This window comes from Mesoplodon mirus, assembly GCF_964341445.2.
Source record: "Mesoplodon mirus genome assembly, chromosome: 14".
Lineage (NCBI taxonomy): Eukaryota > Metazoa > Chordata > Mammalia > Artiodactyla > Ziphiidae > Mesoplodon > Mesoplodon mirus.
Window position 1 is genome coordinate 46,286,979 of NC_138990.1, and position 15,107 is coordinate 46,302,085.

The 15,107-nt window shown below is 41.4% G+C and overlaps 1 protein-coding gene across 2 annotated transcripts in view; it reads left to right on the top strand.

Moving 5' to 3' along the window:
- The first annotated feature begins 2,237 nt into the window (after positions 1–2,237).
- The window catches only part of MRPL33 (mitochondrial ribosomal protein L33), a 61,101-nt gene continuing 48,231 nt past the window's right edge, over positions 2,238–15,107 (top strand). The window contains exons 1-2 of one of the 2 annotated variants that reach the window (XR_014295964.1): positions 2,238–2,922; positions 13,620–13,727. The gene's annotated coding sequence lies outside the window, so the exon portion shown is untranslated. The remainder of the gene's footprint in view (positions 2,923–13,619; positions 13,728–15,107) is intronic. The other variant, XM_082643291.1, reaches the window with a different exon arrangement.

The window sequence follows — 15,107 nt, forward strand, 5'->3', positions numbered from 1 at the left end:
ACTTGGTAAATACCCAGCAGATATCTGTTATGTACAGTGAACAAAGCATGTTGCAAAATAATATGTACAATTTGTTAAATATTGTATTATGTACACTGTAAATGTATCACAATCCAGTTATATCCCAAAATGTTAACAATGATTTTCACAGAATTTGGGCTTTACAGGTGATTTTTATTTCTTTGTTTGTATGTCTGCATTTTCCAAAACTTCCATAATGAACAGGTATTACTTTTGTAATACCAAAAGCAAACTAAATTTAAATTATTTTTAAATTGTTTTGGAATGAGTAATAATGCTAATAATTTTTGAGCACTTACCACATAAAAAAGTTAAGGACTTTATATGTACTGTCTCTAATGCTCACAACAGTTCTCTTTGGTAAGTAATATTGGCATTATTACCATTTTATAGATGAGGAAACTGAGGTCCAGAGAGATTAAGTAACTCACTCAAGGTGACACAATTAGTAAATAGTGGGCTTGAACTTGGAGCCCACCTTGTCAGGCTCAAGGGCCTGTACTACAGCCTCTCTGCAACCACCCTTTAGATGGAAGATGGGTAAAAGGAAAATTTCTTCTTTTAAAAAATCGACCTTTTATTTTGAAATAATTTCAAACTCAGAATAGTATAATGAACGTCTGAATATCCTTCTTTAAGATTTAGCAGTCATTAATGTTTTGCCACATTTGCTTTATCACTCACTTTCTCTCTCTCTCTTCATATATATGTATTATTATTTTTAATAACAGCTTTATTGAAGTATTACATCCCATACAATTCACCCATTTAATGTGTACAGTTCAGTGGTTTTTAGTGTATCCACAGATATGTGCAACTATCACCACAGTCAACTTTAGAACATTTTTGTCACCTCAAAAAAGAAATCCTATATCCTTTAGATATCTCCCCAAAAAACCCCACTCCCAACAGCCCTAAGAAACCATGAATCTGCTATTTCTATAGATTTGCCTATTCTGGTCAACACATTTTGGACATGGAATTATATATGTCATTTTTGTGACTCGCTCTTTCACTTAGCATAATGTTTTCAAGATTTATCCTTTCATACTGCATTCCTTTTTATAGCCAAGTAACATTCCAGTATATAGATATATGCTACATTTTATTTATTCATTCATCAGTTGATGGACATTTGGGTTTTTTCTACATTTTGGCTATTATGAATAATGCTGCTATGAACATTTGTGTACAAGTGTGTGGACATAAGTTTTCATTTCTCTTGGGTATATATCTAGGAATGGAATTGCTGGGTCACATGATAATTGTATGCTTAACTCTTTGAGGAATATTAATGTGCATATTATTACTTCTGGACCATTTGAGAGTTAAGTTGCAGACATGCCCCTTTATCCCTAAATACTTCAGAGAAAACAGACCAAGGACATTCTTTTTCATAACTACATTTCAATGATCAAATTTAGGAAATTTAACATGGGTATAATATTACCACCTATTATATGGTCTATATTTAAATTTTGCCAGTTATGTCCTTTAAAAGTGGCAATTTTTTTTCCTGATCCAAGATGCAACCCAGGATCACGCATTGCATTTAGTTGTCTTTGTCTCTTCCAGTTTGGAACAGTTCCTCAGCCCTTCTTTATCCTTCTGTGGCTTTGTAAAATGCCCCTCAGTTTAGGTTTATCTGATGTCTGGCTGGCTGAGCTTCCAGTGTCCATTTGGTGGGCGCTGAGGTCAGGTCAGGCAGCTGCAGACCAGAGGAGCCCGGCCAGCACACAACCTCAGGGGAGGAGCTTAGGGGAAGCTGAAGGAACCAGGGAGGGGACACCGTGGTGGAAGATTCCCCACCTGGAGGATTTCCTGGGAAGTGCCCCGAGAAAGACTGGCTCTGTGGGGACTTCTCCCTCACCCTTTCCTGGGAACTGCTAAGAGGGAACGAGAGGGTGTGTCTCGGGTCCAAGTGCTTCCTGTTGTGGCTTCACAGAGGACTCCTGAGGCCTCGATCAGCCTGGGCCCCGCCTGGGAAAGGCTGCAAAGAGAGACGTGGGGATGTCCGGGAAAGGGCGGGTGGGGGAGACCAGCAGGCCCAGTGCTAGGAAGGAGCTGCCCCTTTCTGGGAAGGACTTTGATGCAAGAGCCCACCCCTATAACCCTCCCTCCCCCGTGCCCTGCCCTCCAGCTTCCGGCAGCCCCAGCTCGGTTCTCTGGAAGGCACTGGGGGGAGAAGGCTGCCGCCGATTCTAATCAGAGGCAGGAGATGGAGATGGGGAGCTGGAAAGCATCTTGCTTCACTTGGCCCTGAGCCTGTTTGTTCCGCATGGACTCCCAGCCCAAGGCCCCGCCAACCTTTGCAAGAGGCCTTCTAGGAGTTCCGTCAACGTGATGGAGAGGAACAGAATCTTCAATCCTGATCTCCAGCTGCCAAGCAAAGTTCTGCCTGAGGCAGCAGTGGCTTGTCCATTTGTTCATTCATTCATTCATTTTGTGGCTGGAGATCCCTGTTCCTCAACCTTCTCTCTCCCTCTTGGGGAAGAGGCTCGGTGGGGCTCCCAGGTGGCCATCCTGTACACAGCTTGCTTCTGTTGAGAACACCTGTCCTCAGAGCCCCAGAGGACCTGCCCTCCCTCAGCTCCAGGGCCTTAGGTTCAAGCCACGCCAGGGCTGAGCCGACCCCATGAGCCTTAGGGAGCCAACCAGAAAGGAGTAAAGCAGGGAGAGGAGGAAGGATACTAATACTTTGAGCACAGTGTGAGCCCAGAGACCAGCAGGCACGTGGTCATCACCTGAGTTCACGCTCTGACCACCAGCAGTCAAGCTCTGTTCTGTCCTCACAGGCTGTTGACAATTGGAAAAGTTCATGTAAAAATCCAGACTTCTGATTTTTCTTGACAAATGAAAAGATCTGGCAACCCTGAGCCTGCGTTCTGTGTGGCAGCCATGGTAAGTCAGGAAACCTTATTGTTGAAGTTCTCTTCACTCCTTCTATTACCTGCCTATTCCCCAAGGGTACCTGTGATCTCTTTCAGGCTTCACCATCACCTTGTGAGGCCAGAGACATTAACCCCATTTTATACATGAAGAAAACAAGGGGAGAGGTCAGTAGCCTTGCCTAAGGTCCTGGCCAGGGAGAGGCAGAGCTGGGCTTCTCACCCAGGTAATCTGCTTCCCCGTCCATGTGCTCTGCATTCCCCTCAACTTTTTCCTGGTCAGAGAGCTGGTACTCCCAGCAACAGCTGGATGGACTGCAGATGCAGACAGCAAATGAAAACCCTCTGGCTGCCCAGGTCTGGGGTTTCGTAGGCCTCAGCAGAGTCCTAAGCTGGGCGAATCAGCTCTCAGCGGAGGCTCTGGAGAGGCAATTCCTTACCCAGGCATGGAGCGGGAAGTGACTGGTCAATGGTCCCACCACCACTCAGGCAGTGAGAGGACCCGGGCACCTCCGGTCAGTCTAGGTGGTGTCTCGCTTCCTGGCTTCTCTCCCCTTTGCTGGGAGCAGGCTCCCTCTGGCAGCATCTTGCTCCATTTGGCCTTTCTGCCACACATGGTGCAAAGTGATGGCGCAAAAGGGCCAAAACCATCGCAGTCTGCAAATCACAGCGCAGTCCAGACCAGTCAGGCTTCCTCGAGCAAAGCACTCTTTCTGGTCAGTGGTACATTCTCTTCCTGGAGAAGCTGGCTGACCCTTTTCCTGGAAGGGCTTGTCCAGTATTCCCCAGCAGTTTCTAGGAATGAATGGAGGAGCAGTGCCTGAGGATTACAGGGTGCCAGGGGAAGCAGGGTAACTGCTTTATAAAAATAGCTCAGCTGTGTATGGCACCTTACAGTTTATAAATGCTTTCACATCCATTATTATGTGTATTATTTGGTTCTCAAAACTTGATGAGCCAGATAGAGCAGTAACTGGCAAATATAGATCATCTAGGAAAGGGCATGGAATTCTGAGTTCCATTCTCAATCCTGCCACTTACCTTGAGCAAGTTCATGCCCTCTTTTTTAGCTTTTATTTCCTCATTCACTAAAAAAGATAACAAATTTTTTTATAATGGGTGAACTGTGGGTTTTTTTTTTAGTTTAAATAAATTTAATTTTAAAAGATAATAATCTCTCCCGGCAAGGCTACTCTGCTTTATAACTCCAGGGGGTGCTATTTACATGGAACACCATGTGATGGGTCCCCTTGAAATTGTGCCACAGGTGGAACTCCTCATATGCATGTCATGAGGATTAAATGACATAATTTATGTGCTAGCACACAGTCTGGGAGATAGTAGGTGATTAACAAATGCTTGCCAAGTGAATGAACTGCTCACTCAGTCACGATGGATTTTGAGGGGCTCTCACAGGAAGAAGGAAGTAGTACTGGCTCCCTGTGGCTGGTGTTGCATTTCCTGCCCGTTCTTCTGTGACTCTTGCCAATTTGCCCTTTGTCCTAGGCCTCTGGGCTCCCAGCCGGCTGGAGGCACAGACTTATCTGTGGGGACTGGAGAGTTGGGCCTGGGCTGGGTAATGACCAGCCTTCCGCTCACTTGAAGTTTCCGCTGGGGGGCTGGAAGCCACAGCATCCAGATGGCTAATTGCTTTGTGCCTGTTTCTGCAAATCACAGTGATTCACTGTCCCTGCTGAAAACACGCTCTCTTTTCAAAGATTTAATGGTTTCCAAAATTAATTTAGCCTCATCTGTTATCCCCCTGCCCTTCTGCACTGTCCCCTCCCCCTCAATATCCTCCCCTGTCCCAGGATGGAGCTTTCTGCTCCAGAAAGCCGGCTTTCACTCTGCTAGGCATAGTGGAGAAGGTTGGGGAGCACAGACCCCTTTCCAGGGTCACCTGAGCACACACTTAGTGTGGACTTTTTGGGAAGAAGCCTAGGAGGGAAGGGCTGATGTCAGGGACACACTTATCTCTCACCATCCTACATGGTTTTGGCCACCCAACCCACTGACACTCCTAGACAAAGAACTCCAAGGAGCTCCTGTTCACACTGCTTTGCTTATAAAACTCCTAAAGATCATCTGGTTTTTACATGTGAGGGACATGGTCAGCTTTGTTTGTTTTAGACAGCTCTTTATGGGTCCATGAGACCTTGGGACCAGATCCCTGGCTAAGAGGCCAGATTTTAAGGAGTTTACCTCCATCCGAGTCTGTATTGTTTCTTGACCATCTTTAGGCTTCTGTTCTTCCCCAGTAACATAAAGGTGATATAATCCCTACCTCTGTCCACTGTTCATTTATTTAATAAATAGTTACTGAGTCTTTCTGTATATCAGGCATGTGCTAGGGATTGAGGGTACAAGTAGCAAAAAAAGCTCCACAATCCTGGCCCTTCCAGAACTCAACTTGCAGTCTAGAGTGGAGAAAGAAAAGGCCCGTGGCCAGCAGGCTGATATATTCTCTGTGAGGGAACATCGGGGGCTAAGGGAGCACCCCATCTTGTGGAGCTAGGAAAGGCTCCCTGGAGGAGGTCATGCCTGAACTGAGCCCTAAGTGATTAGAAGGTGTTATCTTGAAGAAGAAGAAAAAGAAAGAGGAGGAGGAGAAGAGGAAAGATGAGCAGTGTCCAGGTAGAGGAAATAGCATATGCAAAAGCCCAAGGCAGGAGAACGGTTCACACTGAGGATCTGCAAACCAGTGCAGCATGACTGGCAGGAAGACAGGGAGAGCAGGAGTGGTGAGAAGGGTGGCTGGAGACAAATGCGGAGCTAGAGCAGCAAAGGCCTTTTAGCACCTAATGGAATCACTTTGGTGTTTTAAGCATGGTCCAACGTGTGCTCTGGAGAAATCACTCTGGCTGCAGTGTGGAGAATGGATTGCATGGGGTAAGACTGGAAGTAGGAAGGTCAGGTATGCAATGGCTGCATCTCAAAAGCATTCTGAGACCCTGGGTGAGATACTGCTAACCATTTTTTATGATACAAGTCAAGAAAATATCTTTATGGATTTGTAAAATTCTCTCTGTAACTCTTTTGGATTTTGCTTTACATATGTCAAGGCTGTGTTGTTGAAAACATTCAAATTCCCAGTTATTACATCTTCTTGGTGAATTGTTCCTTTTATCAGTATGAAATGTCCCACTTTGACCCTTATAATGTTTTTACCTTAAATTCTATTTTATTTTGTCCATCAACAAGGGACTAGTCGAATTGATCATGGTATATCTATACAAAGGAGTACTATGAAGTTGTGAGAAAGAATGAGGGGCATCTCTGTACGTTCCTGTTGAGTGATTTCTAGCACATATGAAATATAAGATGAAAAAAGCAGGGTGGAGAAAACAAGTATTGTATACTACTGTTTATTTGGGAAAAACATTCATCTACATGTGTGTGTTTGCTTATATTTTAAAAAGGAGAAGAATAAACCATAACATTAAAAAAAAAAAAAAAGCTTCTGTCTGGGAGAGAGACCAAGCAGAGAGGTCATTGACAGAAGCTAGACTTCTCTGAGTAAACAATTTTATAGACTTGACTTTTGAGCCATATAACACAATTATAAAATAATTAACATAGAAAAAAACAATTCTTAAAAAGAAAAAGAAATGATACTAACTACATGTCAAATTGGTGGCAAAACTCAATGAATTATTTCAAGAGACTTAAAAACACAGTAATTTGACTATGTGACCATAGAGGAACATACCTTATGAAATGATTACAAAAAACCCTCTAAAAATATGAAACTTCTTTTTGTAATCATATTGTTAGTAATATTATGAATATTACTATTCTGAAATTATTATATATAGGTAGAGTGATGCAAATAAGAAATTATGTTAACATCATTAGGATCCAACGTTTCCAGTGAATGAGAAAAGAGATACAAATATAAAAATCAACTAAATTAAGTAAAATCCTGAATTTGAATTGAAAATTTAAGTATGGACTTACAATCAGTAAAATAATCTGCTTTCTAATGAGGTCAACTGAGAAGGTCTAGAGACCATAGCCAGCCTGGTGACAATGAGCACCTCTAGACCTAGACTCTGATTTCTAACTACCATGTCCCACTAAAAGGACCAGGGCTCCTTAGGGGAAATAACTGATTACAAGATAGGATAATGTACAAGATGAGTGTGGAAGTATCTAAAATAGTCAAATTCATAGAGACAGAAAATAGACTGGTGTTACCAGGGATGAGGTGTTGTTTAATGGGTATAGAATTTCAGTTTTGCAAGGTGAAAAAGTTCTGGAGATCTGTTTATAACAATGTGAAAATAACACTACTGAACTGTATGCTTAAAAACAGTTAAGATAGGGGCTTCCCTGGTGGCGCAGTGGTTGAGAGTCCACCTGCCGATGCAGGGGACACGGGTTCGTGCCCCGGTCTGTGAGGATCCCACATGCCGCGGAGCGGCTGGGCCCGTGAGCCATGGCCGCTGAGCCTGCGCGTCCGGAGCCTGTGCTCCGCAATGGGAGAGGCCACAACAGTGAGAGGCCCGCGTATTGCAAAAGGGAAAACAACAACAACAACAACCAAAAAACAAAAAAAAACCTAACTTCTATTTTTATCAAAGTATGTAGAAAAGAATCAAATAGAACCTTCTATATTAAAATCTTTTATATAAAAGCATCAGCCCTCTGCCCCTCCCTCCCTGTGTGTAGTCTGCCTCCGAAGAGATAGTTATTTCCAACTCTTTTAGCTGTTTTCTTCTGATGATTTCTGTTTTTTTTTTTTTAAAAAATAAGCGTGTACTGATATTTCTTGATACTGCATGGACCAACTCTGCCATGGCACCCTTGTGACCTTGCACATATCCAAATAGGCCACAAAGGCAAAAGGTTGAACCACATCTAGTGTAAGTCTTGGTGGAATGCCTTGTGATCCTCCCAGAAGATGAGACGATGGGAGACTTGTAAGGAGTTACTAAGAAGCTATCTCCACTCACCTCCCTATCTTCCCTCGAAGGCTGTCACGAGACAGGTTCTCATTGCCTTTTGGGCTTTGATGAGATATAGGGTTTTCTACCCTGCCCTCATACCCCCGGGCTTTAGGTAATCAGTTCTTTTTCTCTCTTGGCTTTAAAACTTTAAAATTTATTCTTGATGTTCTCTAGTTTCACTATAATGTTTTTAATATTATCTCATTTCTGGAAAATTCTCACATATTCTTTGAAAAAAATTACTTTTTGTCACCCTTTTCACTTTCTCCCAGAATTCTTATTATAGGACTCTTGCCACTTCTTTCTTATCCCATCTTTCCATCTCTTTGAGCTTTCTGGTTATGACCTAGGAGACTTCCTTACTTCTGTTTTCCAAATCATTAAAGCCCCATACCTCAGAATAGAGCTGCAGAATATAAAACTGCTTAGCCACGGTCTAGAACTGGCTCCGCAGTAACATGTATCCCACAACTCATGTTTCAGTCATCCAGCCCCTTTTGTTTCAATGTATTTGTTTGTTTGTTTTTTGGTGTATGGGACCAGGATCACAGGGAGCTGGCATCTTTGGCTTCTTCCTTTTGCTACCTATGTTTGTAAAAAGTTGTCTAAGTTTAAAGGTGGCTAATTGTATCTTCACTGGTTAAATCAGTTAGACCTTGACTTTGCTTTGCCTTGTATGCATGAGCTTGACAGATATTTTCTGTTGATTTCCTCCATGGTAATTGAGGTTTTAGTTTTCTTAACATTTCCCCTTTCCTCATGTTACCATGTAAGTGTAGCATGATTTAAAAAATTAAATCAATAGTCAATGCTGGGACTTCCCTGGTGGCGCGGTGGTTAAGAATCTGCCTGCCAATGCAGGGGACACAGGTTCAAGCCCTGGTCTGGGAAGATCCCACATGCCACAGAGCAACTAAGCCCGTGTGCCACAGCTCTGAGCCTGCACTCTAGAGCCCGTGAGCCACAACTACTGAGCTGCAAGCCACAGCTACCAAAGCCCGCGTGCCTAGAGCCCGCGCTCTGCAACAAGAGAAGCCACTGCAATGAGAAGCCCATGCACTGCAACGAAGAGCAGCCCCCACTCGCTGCAGCTAGAGAAAGCCCACACGCAACAGTGAAAACCCAATGCAGCCAAAAATAAAATAAATAAATAAATTAAAAAAAAATAGTCAATGCTTATTTTATTATGACTCTGTAAATATTGTTTACTGCTGAACAACGGTATTGCATAGTTATATTCCTTCTGACTTTGTGATTTTCTTGCAGTTAACAGTTGCCATAGTTTTTCTTTTGCTTCTTTCTTTTTCTTTTTTTTTTTTTTGCGGTACGCAGGCCTCTCACTGTTGTGGCCTCTCCCGTTGTGGAGCACAGGCTCTGGACACGCAGGCTCAGCGGCCATAGCTCATGGGCCTAGCCGCTCTGCGGCATGTGGGATCTTCCTGGACCGGGGCACGAACTCATGTCCCCTGCATTGGCAGGTGGACTCTCAACCACTGCGACACCAGGGAAGCCTGCTTATTTCTTTTTAATAACTATTGCTAATATTCAAAATGTTCTCTACATATCTGTTAAATATCTAACAAAGTTTTTTTCCAAATATTCAAATGTATCCAATAATCTGTCACTGTCCTCTCTCTACCACTCCCCACCCCCCATACCCTCTGTCTTCTTGCTTCATTTTGAATGAGTTGCTCTCTACACCTGGAGCTCAGGTGTCATTTTAGGACTTCCTTTTATCAGTCTTCTCCTTTGAACTGATCCTCTGTTTTCTGGAATTTCTTTGTTCCTCCTTCTTGGCTTAGTTCTTTCATTTCACTGAATCACACCCTTCACTATCTTCCTAAGAAAAGGTATGTGGGAGGTAACATTTTTGAGTTCTTACCTATCTGAAAACGTCTTTATTAAACACTTACACTTACCCTTTATTTGGATAAGTACAGAATTCTAGGATTAAAATAATTTTCACTCAGAACTTTGGGTTCCCAACACTATCCTATATTGCTGTTGAGATGTCTGATGCCACAGCTTCTTACTCCTTCACATATTATGTGATTTTTCTCTCTAGAAGCTATGCTGTTATTTCTTTTATCTGGTTATTCTGAAATTCAAAATTATTGCCTTGGTATTTTCCCTCCATTCTACTGGACATTTAGTGGGTACTTTCAATTTTGATATTTATGTCCTTCATTTCTGGGAAATTTTCTTACATTGTTATTATTTTAAAAATAGTTTTCTATCCTTTGCTTTCTCTGTTTTCTGAAACTGCATACAGATGTTGGAACTTGAATAATCCTCTAACACTCTTTTCTCTCTTAATTTTCATCTATCTTTCTATTCTACTTTCTGGGAGATATCTTCAAGTTTATTTTCCTACTCTTTTGTTGAATCTTTTATTTTAGCTGTCACATTTAAAATTTCTAATTGCTCTTGCTCATTCTCTGATTATTCCTTTTTTACACCATCCTATTCTTTTTCATGGATATGCATCTTCTTTTAGCTCTCTGAGACTATTAAATATATACATAAAATTTTAAAAATGTTTTTCTTCTTCTTACATTATCTCTGCTTCCTCTGAGTTCCTTTTTTTTTTTTTTTTTTTTTAATGTTTGTTTGCTTTGGTCTCTCTCTTTCATGTAGGATACTTTCTGCAAATTCCTGGTGATTCTGGGCTATCCAGTCCTATGTAACAGTGAGCATCAACATGATTGGCAGCTGTGTGTGTGGGCAGGGATTTAACTGGCAGGCCTCACTCTCAGGCCATTTCATTGGGAAACCATGAAAAGCCAACACTTAGAGGACTTCTCTCGGGGGCCAATAAATTTTTTTCCAGTGAACCTTCTATCCAGGGGACATACGCCTGAAAGTTCCTTTCTGGGAGTTCGGTAAGGGAAGAGTCCTGCAGAGGGCCCTACTGTTATCATGTGTACTTATACTTAATCAGGCATCTGCCCTCTAATCTTGCTGGAATCCCTGAATTCAGGGATGCTCTGATTCAATTTCTCTAAAGAAAAAATCGCCACTCTCTGGTGGGGACATGGTTGCCTGACTGTGTGAGATTGGAAGGGGATCTAGAGTTGTAATTTTTCCATATATCTCTTTCAACCAGTTCCCTAGAGTTTAATCCCATGCTTCAAACTCGCTTCTTGCAGAACCTGCTGCCTCCAAGTCCCCTGCCTCTCTGGGCTCTATGGGGAGAACCTGCTCACTCCTCACCATCAGTTTCCTCTCCAGGTCCTTCAAGTCTTGGTTTCCTCTGCTCTGCTAACTCTGTTACCGTTCTTCCAGCCACTTTCAATCGTCCAAAAATTACTGAACTCAATCTTGTCCACTGATGTCCTCACTTCCACCCTCTGTATTCTCATGGGTCTATACTTTAAAAAGAATTTTGTGGGGTCTGTGGAGGAAGAGGAGATAAAGATACATGATCAGTTTGTTATCTCCAACTGGAAGTTCATATCTACTTAAAAAAATGTTTCCAGATTATATAAATAGTACCTTGTAGAAAATTTGAGCAGTTCTTTAAAGCAAACTCGTATGATCCTACCATCCAAAAATAATCAATATTAACATTTTTGTGTATGATGCTTTTTAAAAAATAACCTTTTTATTTTAGAATAGTTTTAGATTACAGAAAAATTACAATGATGGTACAGAGTTCTCATGTACCCCACACTCAATTCTTTCTATTATTAACATCTTACATTAGTATGGCACATTTGTCATGATTAATGTACCAATATTGGTACACCATTATTAGTTAAGTCCAATCTTTATTCAGTTTTCCTCAGTTTTTTTCATTTCCTTTTTCTGTTGCAGGATCACATCCAGGATACTACGTTATCTAGTTGTCATGCTTCTTTAGGCTCCTCTTGACTGTGATAGTTTCTCAAAATTTTCTTGTTTTTGATGACTTTAATAGTGTGGGGCAGTACTGGCCAGATATTTTGTAGACTGACCTTCAGCTGGGATTTGTCTGATGTTTTTCTCATTATCTGACTTGGAGTATGGATTTTGGGGGTAGGAAGACCACAGAGGTGAAGCACTATTCTCATCACATCATATCAAGAGTATGTATATCGACATGACTTGTTACTGTTGATGTTGACCTGATGACCTGGCTAAGGTAGTATTTGACAGGTTTCTGCACTGTAAAGTTACTCCCCCTACTCCTTTCCATACTGTTCTCTTTGGAAGGAAGTCACTATGGGCAATCTACAACTTAAGGATTGAGGAGTTATGCACCACCTCCTTGAAGGCAGAGAGTATCTACACGTTATGTGGAATTCTTCTATATGGGAGATTTATCTATTATCCCTCATTTATCTAATTATTCAATTATTTATTCATATTAGTATGTACTCATGAATATTCATTTTATACTTTGGGTTATAATATGATAATATCTTGTTTTCTTTTTCAAATTGTTACAGCTTTAGCCATTAGGAGCTCTTTCAGTTGGCTCCCGTGTTCCTTTGTGTTCTCTACCGCACCACCTCCCCCCATCATTGTGGAGTTTTGAGTACTTCCTTACTTTCTGGCATTATAAGATGCTCCTGGAGCATCCTGTATATTTCCTGCCCCAGTTCTAGAATCAACCATTTCTCCAAGGTGACCTAGTCCTTTTATTGGAGAATGGTATTAGAAACCAAGATCTGGGTGCTAGGTGTGCTCATTGCTACTGGGATGTCATTGCTTCTACATCCTCTCAGCTGACATAGCAAGGAAATAGATGTGTATACTAACCCATGTATGTATGTATATCTATCAATATTTCCATATGTAATCATCTGTATCAATATTAAGTTAAGCATGATTTCCCACTTATGTCTTCAATTCTAATTCATTACCACATGGGTCATTCTAGCCTTCTCTTATTTGTCTGTAAACATCTACTCCAACCATAAGAAATCTGGCTCCCACCATCTGCCATTCATTTACTTAATTATTCAATTCCAATGTAGATGTGTTGTCAACCACCCTCTTTTTAAAGTAGGAATTTAATTATTCCCAAACTACTTATTTCACATATCCAAGATTCCGTAAAGGACTTTATGATACTCTGTCCTTACAGTCCCTGACCTGTGCCAACCTTCAGTTTGCCAAACTAAAATGCCAATTCTCACATCGATGTTCTCTCCAGGATTTGGGTTGATTGTTTTTTTCTGGTCTCTCTCCAGCTGAAATGTCCTTCTGTAGGTCTACTGACAAGAATGCATCATCCCAGATGTTACCTGAGTAACAAACTCTTATTCTATCAAATCTATGCCTAAATGGTTGAGCAGGTGGTGTAAAAGGTAGAGCTTATCTCTGCTGGGAGAGAGGAGTGCGTTCTATACATTCTTCCTCACCATGCGCAAAGTTCTCAGAAGCCACTTTGGCTGTAATGAGAGATAGAAGTATCCCTTAATGGTGTGTTCCCATATCACCACACACCACACCTCCTGAGGGAACACCGCTATAAATAGCACTTGGTCTCCTTACTAGTCCACCACAGCCGAGTTAACCCAGACATGATGGAGACTTGGTGGGAAGAGGAAAAAGCAGAAAAACAGATAAAGCAAGAAGAGGAGAGGAAAAAGGACAATGGAGAAAGGGCAGTGATGATACTAATAACGTATATAATTAATGATTTTAATAATTACATTTGCAAAAAACTTGCACATGCATGGTTTCATTTATTTCATTAAGTATAATGACTCATAAAAGTATATATTTAGTTTTAACCTATATCTTATGGGTTATTGGCTTTTGTGTGTTCTAGATTTAGGGATAGGTACATGATCCAAGCTGGGCCAATGAGAGTTGACTCTGGGACTATTGCTAGAACTGTTGGAAAAGAAGCGTGTTCTCTTTCCATTGGAATTATACAGTAAGTGTGAATGGATGGTCAATATATCTAGTTATTTGTTTGCTTATTTATTTGTTTATATGCATAGAAGAAGATCTGAAGGCAGTATCCCAAAATGTTAACATCAATTAATTTTTGGTGATAGGGTAATTGGTGATATTTATGGTTTTTACACATGTATGTATTATTTATATTTTCTATAAAGTCATATATTACATTTATATTAACATAGATTTTTCCTGTTATAAATTATTGTTTTTAATTATTTTATAATATACTTGTTACAAAATATAAGTACATAGAAATATGTTTATAATATATTGTTATCTAAATAATAGATTGGTGTAATTTTTACACTAATATAAGACAGAAGTCCTTTACCCCCTAAGGTCCATTTATTCTTTTCCTTGGTTACTGACTCAAACCCAGTTCCCTATGCCTGGTATAGGACATGCATCCTTAATTGCAGGATGATCCAGTGTCCTAGAACAACTTTTTTCAAAATAAAGGTTTTTACCTTTTCAAAGTAAAGTATTTATGAAAAAGGAATTTTTCAAAATAAAATACAATATTTAGGAACTGAGAGGTTCTATTGGTTTTGTCCACATCCCATCAGACGCTAGGCCTCATCAAAGAACAGGCTGTGTTCTCGGCTGGCAGTGGCAGGAGGACCAGGGATAGAGGGACCAGTTTTACTTGACTTTGTAGTCATTTTAGAAGGAGCTCAGTAGGTTTTTTCCATAGCCCTGCCAGAGAGCGGAACAGCTCCCACCCCCCAACGAAAGAGAAACAGCTCCAGTGGCAGCCCCGTTCTTCCTGGGCTCCCTCCTCCAGTGTTTACGAGAACTCCTGGGATTTCTCCACAGACTGGGCTGCCCTCCCTGCCAGTCGCCCGCTCAATCCTGCTCTCTCCCACTGTGGACACAGGCCCCACCCTCAACTCCCCAAAGCACAGCCAAGGCCAGGCTGCAGCATTAACAAAACTCCCCATAACCCCTGAAGAGATGCCACTCATTCCAGAAGAAAACCACCTTTTATAATAACGACGCAGAGCCTGTAGTTTCACATTGTTCTGAATTGCATTGTCTCTTTTCCAGAACAGGTTTAAGTTTTATCCCTGCGTATGCGAAGTCCTATTAAAATATTTTCCTAAAAACAAAAGGGATTATTCCCACAAGAGCAATTTGCTTCCACCTCCACAGAAGATAGAGGAACTGGGATTAAAAACCCAAACCCACACAGTTTAGCATAGCAATTTGTCCTCTTTTCTCACCATTGCAGTTTTCAAAAACAGGAGAGACCACTTTCTACACATTTTCCTATCTACCTATTTGTAAACAAAAGCCTGAGTCTGACAGAGGGTCAGGGGCTTGGCTGCGGGGGAGTGGGGGGTGGGGAGTG